At 35.2% G+C, this 11,600-nt stretch overlaps 1 long non-coding RNA gene across 1 annotated transcript; it reads right to left on the bottom strand.

Annotated features, from left to right (window-relative positions):
- Positions 1-645: 645 nt before the first annotated feature.
- Positions 646-3,908, bottom strand: LOC310642982. Its single transcript, XR_014493001.1, has 2 exons — positions 3,589-3,908; positions 646-1,043 (listed from the first exon to the last, which is right to left on the bottom strand). It is a non-coding gene; the product is annotated as an uncharacterized lncRNA (long non-coding RNA).
- Between the last annotated feature and the right edge of the window lie 7,692 nt (positions 3,909-11,600).

Genomic DNA, 11,600 nt, shown 5'->3' with positions numbered 1-11,600 from the left:
GTGAGGGACTACGGTTAATGCAAAAGGTTCCCAGGAAGGAGGGAGCACATTCAAAGGAGAGAAAGAGACAGCACAGCCTGGAACTGGATCATGAGAAGAGGAAGAGATGTCAGCTCCGCCCTAGAATCTCACAGGATAAATCCATTAGCTTAGGGTGGTATAGGTTTAGCTTGGCAAGTTTCTGTCAATATGGTATAAAGAAATAAAAAAACCAAACTTTGACTGGATTGTGTTATGTTGTTCTTGTGCTGGGCCTGACAGAAAAGTTTTCAATTAGAAGTAATCATGCCTTGGATAAACTTCACTTATTACAATGCTGCCATTGTATATATGCCATGTCAGATGAGATGGCATGATGCCTGTATTCCAAATAGTAGAATACAGTATTTACCACTATTATATCTTTCATTTTGCCAACTGAAATTCCCGATTACATCAGTAAATCTGGAAGATACTCTGGGTCTGGGTATCTATGCTGGTTTATATCTCAGACCCACCATTTCTATTTGATAATAGTAATTTACTCAAGACTGATTAATAAAGACAGATGAGGAAAGGAATGTAAATTAAAATATAGTCTCTTGGAAAGAAAGTTTTAGTTTCACTTTCAACAGGAACACACAGAAGAAAAGTCAAAATCCAGTCCACAATTCAGAAAGCCAAGCCAGGTTTATCAACTAGTCCAAAAGTCAGAATGTTGTGTTTTTTTACATGAATAAAATATATAGGAATGACTATCAAAGTAGACATCAGGCAGTTGTTTCCAAGAGAAAGATTCAAGCCTGACTCTAAAATCAGCCTGCAGCCAGCTTTTAATAAAGACAGTTACTGCCTTGCCTATCAAGGAGCTTCATTGAGCTTCCTTGCTCTGCTCACAGAGTCCAAGGTTTTGAGACTATGGCTCATCAACTTAATCCTCCAGATGTTCTGGTGGTAGCTGTGTATGATCAGCTTCAAGTGATTCCTGGCTAGGTGTCGTCTGAGGCTTAAATTCCACAGGTTCAGTGGATCAACTTCTTCAGAGTCAGAATCTGAGTCTTGGTCTGTGACAGAACACAAGAATAGTAAACAAATGACAGTTCATTCTTGGGAACGAGGAACAGAATGAGAAAGAATTTCAAGATAACTCCATCTTGTTTCTGCTTTGTATAAGAGGGGGCAGAGGGATACATTAGAAAGTTTTCAAGATTCTGTTATTATATTCCTCAACAATAAAGTAGACTTCAAGTAGTAATTATATTCTCTGACCTGTCCTGCCTCCAAAGGCTGACACAATAACCTCATGGCAATTTTGCTTCAGGCTGCAGGAGAAACTGAAATGCTAGATATTTCAATAATACATACTCTCATAGTGCCTTAGTGGTGCTTTCTGAAGCACTTATTAAATGTTATGCAGACTCATTATAAACCAAGGATTATCATTTACTCATTTAACAGCATTTATATACTGACACAACATAAAATACCCCTTTTAAAAAGAGAACTAAACTCTCTTGGATATAGCTGTGCTTATCTAATAGCAAAGGTGACAAATTGACCAGAGTATCAGAGAGAGCTGCAGGGTCTAGCCTGGTAAATGAGAGAATATTGTTCCAGGTAATTGCTTCCCATTTCCAGTTAACATCAACTAATAATTTCCTCTCCTCTCTGTGATTCTATGAATATGTGCTGCTTTATTATATATGTAATTATACAATTTTGTATAATGTAATTATATGTTATATACTTATAGATAATATATGATTAAGAGCCAGTTTTGTGCAGTAGTTAAGGTATCAGGCTAGAAACCGGGAGACTGGGAGTTCTAGTCCCACCTCAGGCACAAAGCCAGCTGGGTGGCCTTGGGTCAATCTCTCTCCCTCTTTCAGCCCTAGGAAGGAGGCCGTGGCATTTATGAAAAGACTTGACAAGAAAACTGTGGGGATTTGTCCAGGCAGTCTCCAAGAATCAAATATGAGTGAATGGAAATACATATTCAAGTCACCATGCTCCCAGCAGACACTCTGCTGCCATCTTTTACACATAAGTTTAGACCTGTTCTACAATTCTTCCAGTTTTCTGAATCAGTGCAATTTGGTTGGGTTCAAGCAATATACCAAGATAAAATGAACATTGTGGCTCAGTACTATACATAAAGTCGATCTGTGGGAAAGGGAGGGTCAAAGTATTTTGAAAACAAACATCTGGGGAAAGATGTAAAACTCCTCTCCTAGCACACAGTAGCCCTGATCCAAGCTGTAACCCATAGGCTTACTTTAGATCAGTGGTTCTCAACCTTGGCTACTTTGAAATGTCTGAATTCTGGGAATTGTCCAGATATCTTAAAGCTGCTAAGGTTGAGAAATACTACTTTAGACTTTTGACCTTAAAAAGAGGTTACGCTTATGAGTAATTTGCATTTTGAAACTCTTCACCGGTTACTCTGCTACAAAGAAGGTCTGCATTTTGGAATTATGTGGAGCAATCGGGAAGAACGTCCTCTGATCTAACTCTGTTCTTTTGCACGTACAGCATGCATTACTCTATGCAGTTATTCTGTGCAATAGCAGATTTAAGTTCAGGTTCTCCTGTCTCTCCCTTCTTTTTATCCTTTGCCTTGACTGCAGCAGGCCAAGCATCACAAAAGATGATTTATCTTATGATGGTCATGTCAACAGTTTTCTATAGTGATATCTGAGCTGTCAGCTCTTATTTCTTATATAAGTTGTTCTTTCTTGCTAAGCTACCAGCAGATCCTGGTATTACTGGCCCCATTCTGTCATGCCTGCGGTATTTCCTACTGTTCCTTGTTCTGCTGCTGTCTCCATGTCCCCTCCCCAACTTTACTCCTTTCACAAAAATTATGCAGTCAGCACATTATTCCCCTAATAGGACTTGTATGTGGAATTATCCAAGTATGTCTTCTCTTAAAGTAGAATCTTTGGACCAAAGCATGCTTGTTCCTCAAAAGAGTAGCTCTTCACTACTCTTGGCCTACATATGGATTTGCATCTTCATCTTCACCATGTCATGAAGTGCATCAAGTTCTTTTCATATAATCTTATAGTAATGGAACAGCTAGATATGCTTTTGTATCTAAAGTAAGTTGGATGATACCCCACAAGCCTTGCTTTAGATGCACTATACTGATTTGTTCATGTATGGGTAATATAGGCACATTTTATCACATAGTGAAGTCTGAGCTGGTGGAGCTGCCATGGATACTGCCAAAATGTGTTGCGTTGTTATTGTCATTATTTGTTAGCTGTTAGTTTCTCTGATTAGATACAATTTCAAAAGCAACGGAACTGTCTTATGACAATCTTAATAGCTATTCTTTATCATGGTACAAAAAGATTGTTTTGAGTATCATTGTTGGTATGAACATAAGTAATTAGAAACAAAGGTGGTAACATTCTGTAACATTTCTTATTAGTTATATATTGTAATCACATGCATTACTTATTCCATTACAAAACTGTATAGTATTGTATGAAACAACAAACTAGATAGATAAGCACTAAAAAAGTACCATAATTAAATAGGATGATGAGACCAAACAATATAAAATAGATCACATAGCTGTAATTTTTTTATATAAAAGATTACTTTTTGGTTTCTCTGTTGCCTTGCATCCAAGTGCAAAATAATTTCTATTGCATTTAGTCCATTAGGAAAAATAATAATAAAAAGTCTTTTGTGGTTCCTTTTTAATGGTTGGTACTTCCATGGCTGAAACAACAGCAATATGGTTAATGTATGAATCTTTTTCACTAAAGACTGAGTTCACTTACAAAAAGCTTAGTCAATGGTATGTCACCATTGCATATCCTCTTCCTTCCTTCCTTCCTTCCTTCCTTCCTTCCTTCCTTCCTTCCTTCCTTCCTTCCTTCCTTCCTTCCTTCCATTTCTTTCTTTCTTTCTTTCTTTCTTTCTTTCTTTCTTTCTTTCTTTCTTTCTTTCTTTCTTTCTCTTCTCTTTCTTTCTTTCTTTCTTTCTTTCTTTCTTTCTTTCTTTCTTTCTTTCTTCTTTCTTTCTTTCTCTCTCTCTCTCTCTTTCTCTTTCTTTCTTTCTTTCTTTCTTTCTTTCTTTCTTTCTTTCTTTCTTCTCTCCCTCTCTTTGAATTAAAACTTACATGTGTAATTCAAAGATGGCCAACATTTTTTTAAAATGTAATTTGTAACTTCTGACAAGTTTAGGTTATACAATCTGAACTGAAACCCAGATTCAACATTTTTTGATGTGGATCCTTCCTAAATAGCATGACTAAAACTTTGCAAATAGTTATGGTGCACATAACTATTTCAGATGGTTCATTATCAATAAAGCTGTTGAAGAAAGAAACAAGTTATTTTAAGTATTACCACAAAAACCTCTGCAGGAGGTGGGGGTGGCTATTTCAATTTCCACACAAGCAATACTACTGAAAGAGAAACACAAAGTAATAAATGTTCAAGAATTAAAGTTCTAGTTATTAAGCAGGGTGATTTATGCACCTTCTCAGAAAATACTGAAAAATCTATGGCCATTGCTGTTCCTTAAAGCCCATCTATAATGAAATGCACTAATCCAAGGATTAAATTAGATTATTTTACATCAGACAACTAAAATATAAAAGTTCCTCATTAATGTTGATTTTGTCTTTATAATGGTAGTCAGTTGATATTTTGTGAAGTTTTAATTCACAATAAGAAAATTCTCATTGTCACACCAGATGCCATCACTTTGCAACTTTGATCTTGAAAAGTCAGTCTTGGTTATTATCTGGGTTGGAGAATTCCAAGTATATTAAGACAATGACAAACTATTTTTTGCGTTATTATTATTACTATTGACTCGTCACACAGTCAGCCAATGTTCAGACTAAATTTGCCATTTTTTTCCGCCTATTGAGTCCTTCCTAAGGACCTGGGATAGACAGATATGGGTATTGGATGGTTTTAAAGGTATCATTGCAAGGTATGAACTGTAAAGCTGCCTTTTGCAATTGACTGATGGTGATTTTGTCAATGCCAGTTGTATTCCAGTGATGCTCCAGATGTTTTGGGATTGCACCCAGGGTGCCTTTTATTATTGGTACTATTTTCGTTTTTTTGTCATAGCCTTTCTACTTCTATTTGCAGGTCTTTGTATTTTGTTATTTTTTCCAGTTCTTTCTCTTTTATTCTGCTGTCTCCAGCTACTGTCACATGCACTCTTTTATTTATTTATAACCTGTGTTTATTATTTTTACAACTAACTCATTTTTACAACTAACATACTTAACATGCTTTATCCTCCTATTTTCCTATTTTCCCCACAACAATAATCCTGTGAGGTGGGTTGGGCTGAGAAAAGAGTGACTGGCCCAAAGTCACCCAGCTGGCTTTCGTGACTAAGGCAAGACTTGAACTCATGATTTCCCTTTTTTTAGCCTGGTGCCTTAAAACTACATGGATGTGTCAAAGAGCTCTTATTTTGCGTTGCTTTGATGATTGGGTGATATTTTCTCTACTCCTGGATTTAATAAGGATCTGTAAAATCCCTAGAAGAGTCAAAGTGAATGGCTGTCTCAAAATTAACTTATTAATGTGCATAGTTTGCTGCAGTAGTTTTATTATCTGCAGCAGCCAGTAGTTTTTCTAACGTTAGTGATAGTCATAACCATTTTCAGTTTCCTTCCCTAAAAACCTTAATTGTCCTGGACACAGACACAGATGTTTCCTGTATCTGCAAGTGTATTTTTAAAAATGAAAATAATATACTCTACTTGGATGTCTATACTTCCAAGATTTTAAAATATTACAGCTGTAGTTTTGTACTTTAGAAATTCTGGAATTCCTGGGGGCTGAAAAAGAAAAAAAAACCCAATACAGTAGAAACCAACTTTTAATTCATGCATTTTTATCATCGCTTTAATTATAATTATTTTATAACATTATTATAGTTGTAAGCTGCTCAGAGTCACCTTGAAGTGAAATGGTAAGCAAAGAAATCTAATTAATAAATCAATCAATAAATCAATAAATAATATTTCTGGAAGCTGAAGTGATTTTAAGAGCATATTTGTGTACTGAAATTCTGAATTCAGAAAATAAAAAAAAATGGAAGCATGTTGCTGGCTAAAATTATTACAGAACTACATAATATCAATTCCATGAGGATCATAAGTGTAATTGTGGCACATGAGCTGAAAACTACTCACACAAGAGAATTTGAGGGACCTTCAGAGTAAGTTTTTAGGACACATGGGAAACTGAACGGTTAAAAAAAACCCTTGTCTTTCTATTATATTAGATGAAATTTCTTATTTTTCTGCAAATATAAAATTGGGCTATGAATATATAACTAGAATCAACTATAGGCTGACATATTAGTATTAATTCAAATAAACTAAATACATTTCTATAATAAAGAGTGGTCAGAAATCTCTGCTTCCTCAGGGATCATGCTTTTCCTCTGGGAGAGAACACAGGTCTGACAGAGAATTTGGAGTTGCTTCTTGCTTGGGTTCAGCTCAGCCTGCTGTATGTCATCAAGACCCTCCATACTGACCTCTTCTCCCCCACATCAGTTGGAATTGCCTATTGGGTAGGAGTAGAACTGCCTCAAAATGGTGCTCAGAAAACAGTCTGAAAGACTAGCATGGTGACCAAGGAAAATGTCTAGATAATACAGATAATTTGTCCACAAAAATTGTCAACAAGTATAATAGGTGAGTAGTAGAGTAGAAGAAACCTTCCTATTGGAATATGGGCCACAGAAATCTGCATAAAAATCTCCCTTGATTGTAGGTGGCAAATAAGAACTCTGATCTAACTGGCATGGAAAAATGCTGCACTAGTTTGAGCTGTGGAGGCAATAATTTGTTGTCCATCAGACTCATGAGGCTTAAGTAATGTTTTGTGAACCATATCAGCTAGAATATCCTTTTTCTTCCATGATTTCCAGCTGATTAGCTTTTGACAAAAGTAAAAGTATTTTCAGTAAGGTAAAAATTCTGGAAGCCTTAATCAACTGACACATCAGAAATCTCTTCTGCAGTTCTTTGATTCACGAGGCTGTATATCTTGTCAGTATCATTTTCTTGTTGGAAGGGATGATTACTTTTCATTGTTTAATTTTTGTTCCTTTATTTTCTATATGCACATGCAGAAAATGATGGGTTATTGCACATTTCATCATAGAACTTTAGCTTTATAGGCTGGAGCTGATACCTCAAATGAAACCTCCTTTTAAGGATGTCATCAGTATGGTCATTTAGTGGACTATTGCACCATTACAAACCACAGTGATTGTCTGGTTTTATGAACCCCATGATTTTATGAATCATGGCTTACTCCATAATCTAAGTTGTGCCAACCTATTCTTATAGGGAAAAATATTTTCATATTTTTTATTTTATTTCATAAATTTGAATTATATTACTATAACCTATTAATTCTTAAAGTTATATTTGTATAATTATTTGATAGCTCTAGTCTAGAGTGAATACATACAGACAAAAATACATACTTGGTTAGAAAAGATGTTAGGGAAATACATAGACTTTAAACCTGAACTCTTTTTATTAGGTATAATTTCAGAAAAACTTGATAAACAAAGCATATATTTAACATTACATGTATTAACAGCAATGAGGATTGTATTTGCACAACACTGGAAAAATGAAAAAAAACACCACTGGAGGAAGAGATAATTTTAAGAAAATACTAACTGTGCAGAAATGGATAGACTTACACTGAGAATTAAAGAAAAAGAAGGTAAAGAATGTTATCAAACATGGAACCTATTTTTATCAATGGTTGGAAAAACGGGACAGAGAGTAAGAACATAATTGGTATTACTAAACATAATAAATTAACCCACACAATACATTGTTCATTAAGCACTAAGGAACTGTAATAACAGAAATTTAATAAAATATTATATATAAAACTGTCTCTTTAAAATGGGACTCTGCTTATCATAGCCTGGACTGTAATATTGTGGAAGGCCTTTCATGTGCATATACAAAATTCATTGTATAAAAAAATAAGGACAATTGTATAAAAAATAAGGACAATTTTCCATCTTTATGCATGGCAGCTTGCATATTAAATTCTTATTTAGGGGGGAAATTTTTTTTTGCCATGACATGTGATATTTCAAGACCCTCCCACCAAACTCCAAGCTCCAAATTAGAAAGCCAACATTATGAGGACAATACTGTTATTAAATATAATTAATGCTATTGTCAAATTATTCATAGTATATATAAGTCAATCCGAGAATAACATTTATTATGTTTAACAAAGTTTTGTCAATAGCAGTATGCTCGCAATCCATGCTTTCTAATTTTGAGTTTGATTGGAGGCTCTTCTAATATAACAAGTCCTGGTATTAACACACATATGCAGGATGCCACAGTGCAAAGCTGTTCATAAATAAATCAGTCCACTTAACTAAGTGAACATAAAATTCAGGTGTTATTGTAACACAAGAAGTGATACTTTCAGAAGAAATCCTCATTGGGTACGGTCCAAGAACATCATAGACATCATGATATGATTGTGCAAATGTAAGTTTTATCAGTTCCTCAGCTGATGCATATTATGTACGGTAATTCACATCATTTGTTGTGGCTTCTACCAGATGCTTATGCCATTCACCTGATAGGATGTAGGAGTAGAGATATGAAAAATAATTAAAATGCAGTATAGAGCAGGAAGCTGGATCTACTAAATAAGCAAAACTATTGCAGGGCAATAACTTTTCACTGTCAATAACTGTGATTCACACATTTCACTAAGCTGAACTTTCTTTTAGTCGTAGATTTCTTGGGCAAGATGTAGTGGCTCAATTGATGCATACCACAATGGATCCTATCAAGCTCCAGTTCAGCTTAGCACAGTACATAAGCCCAGCTCTTTAGGCACCACTTTATTTTTGTTGCAGGAAAGGAAGAAGCAAACATCTTTCATATTTTTCACCAACTGCCAGAGATTCTAGAAAGTAATATTCTGGTTATCTTGAGAAATAAAATGGAAAAAGAAAGTCTTTTTAAAATTTTCACATACATTTCTGAAGTTTAATGGTACTACAGTAGACCTGTAGTAGCATAGGATTCTACCAGAGGTCTTGTTAATAGTAAGGCTCTGATGCAAACATGGTAATATTTGGAAAATACAATGCCATTCTAGGTACAAGGAGAAAAACTTAGGGATGTAAAACTGGAGAAAGTATTGGCTAGCTAATATATATTTCAGTTGAGTCTTCCATAAAACCTTCATTTGGCTTGGTCTTGCTTGGCTTTGCTGCGATACAGTACTTTATTTTGTACTATAGATTTTCCATACATTAGCCTTTTCTCATTAAACAAAGATTACATTTCCCATTATTTAAAGGGGAAAAAAACACAAAGCACTGAAGACCTTTTCTTTTAAGAATTAGATAAGATTCCTGGAATGACATTTCCTTTTGCTAGGTGACAAGATTGTTTGTGCTAAACATCTCTACAACTGGGGTTCTCCTGACTTGCCACCTTGTGGGTTTGTTTGTTTGTCTTTGGCGGTAGAGTGGTTTGAGTTAACTGGGAAAAAAATTTCTATCTTAACTTTTAGACAGCATCAGATATTATTCTACAGCTGTATATATCTAATAGAATTCTAGCTTGTTCTCTGCACTTGTTCCTGCAGGTATATTTGTTATAAATAAAAATCTCCAGAATTTATGACAAATTGTTATGAACTTAGGCATAGATAATATTAAAAAGCTTCTAAAATGTAAATATTTAATAATTCATTATAACTATTCCAAATAGTTTTATTCAACCACTCTTTGGCTTGACCCTTCATTTTCAGTTACTGAATTAATTAAATTAAATTAATTGATGAAAATGAACAGCCAATTTGGTGTAGTGGTTAAGGCATCAGGCTAGTTAACTGGGAGACCAGTTTTAATCCATTTTAGACATGAAAAGAGACTGGATGACTTTGAGTCAGTCTCTCTCTCAGCTTAAGCCAGCCTAACGTCACAGGGGTTAGGAGGAGTATTAGGTATGTGTACTACCTTGAGTTATTTATAAAATTAATAAAGGCAAAATAAAAATAAATTAAATAAATTGGCTGCATTCACATATTATACTAATCCCTAAGTTCAACTGAATTAACCAACAGCCTGATTCACAGAACTATCTACATTGATTGGTGTCAAGCCTTGCAAAGCTGGCAAATCCAGGAAACAAGAATCACTTGGATTTTTACTGCCAGTAGGGTAATATAACAGAATCTTGAATCTCTTACACACTAGTGTAATTAAAGCAGTGTTTCTGAGTGTCTCAGTCTCTTTCTCATGCTTCCCTCTTCTCCTGGACTTGGTAATCTCTTCTGTAATAGGCTTGCTCCCTCCATTAATTGTCTTAATGTTTCACAGTGGTTCCAAGATCTATTAGAAATTCCATCACAGTAGACCAGGCACAGCAATGCCATAAACTAGCCAAGCATATGTTAGCCTAATACGCAGTTCTGAGCCCAGCTGAGAAGAAACTTCTAGAATTTGATATTTAAGAGACCCATCAAAACTTTCTCTTTTTTATCTTGTGTATATTATAATAGAACTAACCTATTATTATAACATATCATAACTGCAGAGTTGTTTAGCAAGTTGGGTTTCCTCCAGCATACAAAGCAGCAGATTTTGTCTGTGGTGGGCATTTTCTTTAGGTATACAAACCAGTTATATAGGTTGTAAATATTATGATAAAAATATACAGAAATATTCAAGTCAAATTACCTCCAGTGTGCTTGAGCTTGATGTAAATATTATGCAGTTTATTAATTATCCATATTTCAATAGCTGGTTTTTTGTCATCTATTCTATTGTGCAGTTCTGCATTAGCTATAAACCAATAACACACAAACATATACTGTAAACCTTTCTTATAAAATTGTTTCACTTTTAATACACACAACTTATTTAAAATGAGAGAAAAGGGGTACTCAAAGTGAGAACCTATTATCCCTGAACTTAGTTTTACTTTAACTAAGCTGGTTTACACTCTTGTATTTCCAGAGAAACAATCATTCTGTTATCCAACTCATCCCATTTCACTATTAAAATGAAGCTGGGATTAGCTGTGCTCTCTTGACTATTTCCACATCTGTTAGGTTTGTTATATTTACAGACATGTCAAACTCGCGACATCACATGACGTTGCGAGACGTATCGGGACTGTTTTGCCATTGCCGGCAATGGGGTGGGCGTGGCTTCCAGATGACACATCTGGCCTGTGGGCCAGCAGTTTGACACCCCAATAACACAATGGAAAGGTTTACATCTTTAGAAGTCATGGAGAACCAACAGCTAATCAAGACTTAGTAATAGTTGCTCATAGAGTTCCAGAGAGAGGGAGAGACATAGGGAGAGGGAGAGAGAGGTGAAGAGAGAGAGGGAGAGGGAGAGAGAAAGAGAGACAGAGTGCACAAGTGCATACTATTTCTAGTATTTCTAGCCATGTTTTCTTAGCCGTGTATTATCCCACTATGGCAGAATCTCAGAGGGTAGGAAGTGGGATGAGCCATGCTTTTCCACTCATTTTAAAAGTACTTTTCCTTTACTGACTGCTTTGTGCTGCCCTCTCCCCCCCACATACATGCACAATA

The sequence above is a fragment of the Vipera ursinii genome, assembly GCF_947247035.1.
Source record: "Vipera ursinii genome assembly, chromosome: 7".
NCBI classification, from domain to species: domain Eukaryota; kingdom Metazoa; phylum Chordata; class Lepidosauria; order Squamata; family Viperidae; genus Vipera; species Vipera ursinii.
The sequence above is the reverse complement of the archived record's forward strand: the minus strand, read 5'-3'. Positions and strand labels throughout refer to the sequence as shown.